Source organism: Jaculus jaculus, chromosome 8 (genome assembly GCF_020740685.1).
Source record: "Jaculus jaculus isolate mJacJac1 chromosome 8, mJacJac1.mat.Y.cur, whole genome shotgun sequence".
Classification (NCBI taxonomy): Eukaryota; Metazoa; Chordata; class Mammalia; order Rodentia; family Dipodidae; genus Jaculus; species Jaculus jaculus.
In genome coordinates this window covers 72973589-72980581 of record NC_059109.1, presented here as the reverse complement: position 1 = coordinate 72980581, position 6993 = coordinate 72973589, and the positions used below count along the sequence as shown (strand labels likewise).

The 6993-nt window shown below is 41.4% G+C and overlaps 1 non-coding gene across 1 annotated transcript; it reads left to right on the top strand.

The window, feature by feature from the left end:
• The first annotated feature begins 6356 nt into the window (after positions 1-6356).
• LOC123463059 lies at positions 6357-6462 on the top strand. Its single transcript, XR_006638671.1, has one exon. It is a non-coding gene; the product is annotated as a U6 spliceosomal RNA (small nuclear RNA).
• Positions 6463-6993: the final 531 nt, after the last annotated feature.

Sequence of the window (6993 nt, the reverse complement as noted above, 5' to 3'; positions counted from 1 at the left end):
GTGTGCCCTTAATCAATATAAAGTGACCTTCCTTATCTTTCTTGACTAACGTCGGACTAAAGTCTACCCTGTCTGATATTAGGATAGCAACCCCTGCTTGTTTTCTAGGCCCATTTGCTTGAAACACCGTCTTCCAACCTTTCACCCTGAGATAATGTCTATGCTTTGTAGAAAGGTGAGTTTCTTGGAGACAACAAATTGTAGGATCCTGCTTTTTAACCCAGTCTGCAAATCTATGTCTTTTCGTTGGGGCATTGAGACCGTTGATATTAAGAGATATTATTGAAAGGTGTGTATTTATGTTTGCCATTTGTGTGTGTGTGTGTGTGTTCCTTGTTCTACCTGTGCTCTCTTCTGTTAACTGGTATTTGAGTATAGCTGTTTTTTTCTAGGTTCCTTATATGTGTGCTTTTCCTTTTGTTCAGCATGGAGGATTCTATCAAGTATTTTCTGTAGAGCTGGTTTTGTCTTCAAATACTCCTTTAACCTGCTTTTGTCATGGAATGTCTTTATTTTTCCATCTATTTGAATGGATAACTTTGCAGGATAAAGTAACCTTGGTTGACAGTTGTTATCTTTCAGCACTTGGAATATATCACTCCAAGCCCTCCTGGCTTTAAAAGTTTGTGTTGAATAATCTGCTGTAATCCTGATGGGCTTGCTTTTGTAGGTAACTTGATTTTTCTCTCTAACTGCTTTCAATATTTTTTCTTTGGTTTGTGTGTTTGGAAGTTTGAGTATAATGTGGCGAGGAGAGGTTCTTTCTGGGTTTTGTCTGGCTGGGGTTCTAAAGGCTTCCTGTATCTGTATTGGCACCTCTTTCTCAATTTGGGGGAAATTTTCCTCTATGATTTTGTAGAAGATGCCTACTATGCCTCTGGAGTGGAGTTCTTCTCCTTCTACTATGCCCTGAATTCTTATATTGGATCTTTTCATAGTGTCCCGAATATCTTGAAATTCCCACTCATACTTTTCTATAAGTTTGTCTTTCTCTTTGTTGGACTGCATTAGGTCTGCCACCTGATCTTCTAGCTTAGATATTCTGTCCTCTCCCTCATCCATCCTACTGGTGAGATTTTCTACAGAGTTTTTTATTTCATTAACTGTGTTCTTCATTGCTAGTAATTCTGACTGGTTTTTCTTTATTATTTCTATTTCCCTATTTATGTCTTGTATTGCCTTCTTTATTTCATTAAATTGGTGTCCTGCCTCTTCTTTGATTCCTTTGATTTCCTCTTTGATTTCCTCTTTGATTTCTTCTTTGATTGTTTTCATGTGTTCTTTGACCTCTTTGAACATATTTATAATTATTCTTTTGAACTCTTTCTCAGGCATTTCCTCTAACTCTTTCTCACTGGAGGACATTTCTGATGCATTAATACTTTTAGGTGGATTTATATCGTCTTGCTTTTTAGTGTTTCTTGTGTTATAATGTATATATTTTCGCATCTTGGATTAAGTTAATGCTTGGATTTTCTAGCTAGCTGTGTATTCTTAGCTGTATCAATTGATTTGATGTAATATATTTTCAGGGTAGGACCTTAAGGTATTAGGTGTGTCTCTTAAGACTCTCAGAGTATCTACAAAGATGTTCTTAGGGGTTGAGTTTCCCTGCTATAGGAGTATTCAAGCAGGCTGAGTGGAATAAAATACTGGTAGATTCTAAAATTTAACTAAACACTGTACACATTCAATCAAAAACAGCCCTGAGTATGTATGCAAGAGTAGTTATTATAATGACCAGATCCTCTATCAACAAAGAGGTTTAGATTTCTGGTCTGTTGAGGTATCCAAGTCAGCTTGTGACCAAGTGAGTCCCTTCCCTGGTGCAATCCCAGTTACCTTGGGTGATTGTGGTCTCAGTCAAGTTGCTGCCTGGGTCGTCGGGCTGCTGTTCTGATTTCTGGAGCTGGGCACTTGCTTTTCCTACGGGGCAAACTGAGCCGCTGCTGCTGCCTCTGCTGCTGCTGTAGCTGCCACCACCGGAGCCACCACCGCTGCTGAAGCTGCCGCTGCCATGTCCACCGCCGCTGCTCCCCCGAAGCCGCTGCTGCAGGATCTGCCGCCGCTGCCGCTCCTGGGTCCGCTGATGCTGGGGCCGCTGGTACCGGTGCTGGAGCCGCTGAAGTTGCTGCCGAACTCTGCTCCTGCTTGGGTCCTGCTGTCAGCCCAAGTTGGCATGGCCTGTCCCAGGCCGCTGCTGTGTTCGCTGGAGCTGGGTTCAGGCGGTGGGAGAGGGGAGGGAGCCGCGGCTGCTCTGGTTGTCTCGCTGTTCCACGTGTGCTTCTACCTCGCAGTCTGCTCCTCCCTCCGTTGCTCGCTGCCGCTCTCCCCTCACGTTTTCCGAGTTGCGGAGAGCGCGGTGTGAGGGGAAAATCCCGCACCTGGCTTGTCCTGTGGCTCGAGCCGAGAGTCCGGCCGCTTTCTGCCGCGCCGCGGCTGCGGCGGTTGGCCGAGCTGCCCCGGAGCCGCTGTTCCCGCCTGTGCAGGCTCTGGATGCTCTATAACTCTTCTACTTCTCCGCTGCCACCTCAATTTCCTATACACCTCACTTTTTAGTAAAAGTGTGTATTTTGCTGAGTTTTTTTGGTCTTTTTCCCCCCTAAGCTGCTTTGGCGTGGTACCTACGCCGCCATCTTAACCGGAAGTCGTGTTCCAACTCTTAATTATTCTTTTGAACAAAATACCTCTTTACCCACTGGTCAATGGTTACCCAAGGGATGGGTCTTCCTGTCCAATCAAACCACCTTCCAAGCACTTCCTGCCAATTTCCCTGGGATCTGTTCCATTGGATGGATCCATCCCTTATAATCTTACCTAATCCCTTCTCAATGGGATACCAGGAGCCTGCCCTCCATCTGTGATGACAGTCTAATCCTATTAGATTCCAAATAGGTAGCCATCACATCAATCTTTATCCTGTCAGTTCCAGGCCTTGTGATAGGAATACAAAAGGACATTTCTAAATTGGCCACATTTTTAGCAAAACTACTAATCTCACTGCATGAGTTCTGATAGAGACTAACCAAGACATGAAAAAGCTCTGAATCTCAATATTAAAAAACAAGCAGAAAAACAACAAAATACACTCTTCTACTGAAAAAATGAAGGTGTATAAGGAATTATCAACCACAGCAAAGAAGCAGGAGAGAATCATATCTTCTAATAAGCAGGAAACTGGCCAGAATCCTGCTGAGGCACTGGCGGCCCCAATCCATGTACCCACCTGGCCAGTGGAAAGCTGCAGCAGCAGGAGCCAGGTGAAGGAATTTTCTACTCACACCAGCCTCCTTGCAGAGTCAAGAAACCTGGAGGAGGAGACAGCAGGGACCAATGGAAAATCTGCTGAAGGTGATCAGAATTGGGACCACCTGAGCAGCTCTGGTGTAACTCCAAGTGTCCTGCACAGCTTCTTATCCTCCAACCACCAGTGCCTAAAACCACCAGAGAACACATCTACCCCCTAGCCACATGGCATCCATCACAGCCAATCATAACAACAGATCCAGTGACCCAAGCAGCCTAACCAAGTCCACAGCACAACAGAGAGGGATTGATGTGGGCACTCAGCATTAGTGAGATTGGAAGCTATCCCCAAAGATAACAGGGCCTACTTACACAAAGCCAGGTACATAGGCCTGCACTGAAAGTGCTAATCTCTCTTGCCATGTCAGGGTAGGTTTTATGTTAGATTTGACTGATTGCCACTCTCAAATAATCTGTATTTTGGTGTTGACTATTATTGCCTTAGATGTATCTTTATTTACAGGGCCTTTGTCTTTTTTTGTGTCATTATTGGGAGGAGGGTCTCACTAGGCCCCAGGATGCCTGGAACCCATTTAAAGCCAGAAATCTCAGCCTCCCAGTTGACAGGATTAAGGGTGTGGGAATCACACACCCTGAGGGATTTTGACTTTATTAGATTATCTATTTGTTTTAATCCTCACTCTTGCAAAAATATTATGTGCTGATTTTGATTGAATGTTTATATTGTTCAGTTGGCTATCGTCAACAAAATAAAACAAAAACAAAACAAAACAAAGTCAGGCATGGTGGCACACACCTTTAGTCTCAGCACTTGGGAGGCAAAAACAGGAGTATTGCCAAGAGTTCGAGGCCACCCTGAGACTACAAAGTGAATTCTAGGTCAGCCTGGGCTACAGCAAGTTCCTACCTCAACAAAGCCAAAACAGGGCTGAAGAGATTGCTTAGTGGTTAAGGTGCTTGCCTGTGAAGCCTAAGGACCCATGTTTGATTCCCCAGTATCCAAGTAAGCCAGATACACAAGGTGGCACATTTGTCTGAAGTTCATTTGTAGTGGCTGGAGGTCCTGGCATGCCCATTATCTGCCTCTTCCTATCTCTCTTCTTGTCTCTCTGTTGAATAAATAAATAAGTAAATAAATAATGTATATTTAAAAAATAGCCAGGCATGGAGGAACACACATTTAATTCCAGCACTTGGGTGGCAGAGGTTGGAGGATTGCCATGAGTTCAAAGCCACCCTGAGACTATATAGTGAAATCAAAGAGGAAATGAAAGAAAACACAGGAAATCAATTTAATGAAATAAGGAAGTCAATACAAGATATAAATAAGGAAATAGAAATAATGAAGAAAAACCAGTAAGAATTACTAGCAATAAAGAACACAGTTAATGAAATAAAAAATTCTGTAGAAAATCTCACCAGTAGAATGGATGAAGGAGAGGACAGAATATCTAAGCTAGAAGACCAGGTGGCAGATCAAATACAGTCCAACAAAGAGAAAGACAAAGTTGTAGAAAAGTATGAGTGGGAATTTCAAGATATTTGGGACACTATGAAAAGATCAAATATAAGAATTCAGGGCATAGTAGAAGGAGAAGAATTCCACTCCAAAGGCATAGTAGGTGTCTTCAACAAAATCACAGAAGAAAACTCCCCCAAATTGGGAAAGAGGTGCCAGTGAAGATACAAGAAGCTTTTAGAACCCCAGCTAGACAAAACCTGGAAAGAAACTCTCCTCGCCATATTATAGTCAAATTACCAAACACAAAAACCCAAGAAAAATATTGAAAACAGTTAAAAATCAAGTTATCTACAACGGTAAGCCCATCAGGATTACAGCAGATTACTCAACACAAACTTTAAAAGCCAGAAGGTCTTGGAGTGATGTATTCCATGTTCTGAAAGATAACAACTGTCAAACAAGGTTACTTTTTCCTGCAAAGTTATCCATTCAAATAGACAGAGAAATAAGGACATTCCATGACAAAAGCAGCCTAAAGGAGTATTTGAAGGAAAAACCAGTACTACAGAAAAAACTTGAAAGAATCCTCCATGTCAAAGAGAAGAAAAAGCACACATATAAGGAACCTGGAAAAAACAAACAATACTCAAATACTATTTAACACAAGAAAGCAAAGGTAGAACCAGAACCACACAAAAAAAGGCAGACATAAATACACACCTTTCAATAATACCTCTTAATAGCAATGGCCTCAATGCCCCAATGAAAAGACATAGGTTTGCAGACTGGATTAAAAAGCAGGATCCTACAATTTGTAGTCTCTAAGAAACTCACCTTTCTACAAAGGATGGACATTATCTTAGGGTGAAAGGTTGGAAAATGGTGTTTCAAGCAAATGGGCCTAGGAAACAAGCAGGGGGTTGCTATCCTAATATCTGACAAGGTAGACTTCAGTCCAACGTTAGTCAAGAAAGATGAGGAAGGCCACTTTATATTGATTAAGGGCACACTCCAACAGGAGGACATTACAATCCTAAACATATATGCACCTAACGTGGGTGCTCCCAAATTCATCAAACAAATGCTACTAGAACTAAGGTCACTGATAATACCAAACACCATGGTAGTGGGGGACTTCAACACCCCACTCCCATCAATTGACAGGTCATCTCAGGAAAAAATAAACAGAGAGGCATCTGGACTAAATGAGGTCATAGAAGGAATGGACCTAACAGATATATATAGGACATTTTATCCAAATGTTGCAGAATATACATTCTTTTCAGCAGCACATGAAACATTCTCAAAAATAGACCATATATTAGGACACAAAGCAAATCTTAACAAATTCAGGAAAATTGAAATAATTCCTTGCATTCTATCTGACCACAATGGAATCAAACTACAATTCAATAGCAATAAAAGCTATAGATCATACACAAAATAATGGAAACTAAACAATACACTACTAAATGATGAATGGGCAATGAAGAAATCAAGAAGGAAATCAAAAAATTTATAGAGTCAAACGATAATGAGAACACAACATACCAAATCTCTGGGACACAGTGAAGGCAGTTCTAAGAGGTAAATTTATAGCTTTAAGTGCCTATATTAAGAAATTAGAGTGCTCGCTTCGGCAGCACATATACTAAAATTGGAACAATACAGAGAAGATTAGCATGGCCCTGCGCAAGGATGACACGCAAATTCGTGAAGCGTTCCATATTTTTGAATTTGTTTTGGTTGTGAGGATTATATCCAACAGGATTCCAAGCCATGTGAAAACTGTCCTACTTTCTAGTGGAATGTGACCCTGCCACATCAGAAACAAAATCATTTAACTTTTTAGAAAGTCCTGTCTACTCATATTAGAGAAATCCACAGGTTCTAGGAATTAAACATGTCTCTTTGTAAAGTAGAACATGTTAAGTTTTAGGAAACTGTAGTTTGGCAATTTTCCTTTTCCCCAAATCCCACAGAGCCTTTCAGTGAAGAGAGGTGGCACACGCTCTGGTAGCTGTTTCCCATCTGTCCCCCTGGATTGTATGGCGTTACTCACTGCTCCATCCATACAGGTGGCTCCAGTGGGCATTTTTTTACATGAAGCAATATGAGTACAAAAATACTTATTTTTTCAGAATTTAATGTTCTGTAAGATCTGTTAGCAGCTCTTTTCCTCCCCATCTAAATTTTTTGGCTTTTCTTGTGTTATGGATATTTTTTTGCCTTGTATCTGGAGGACTAAAGATTAGCACAGACAC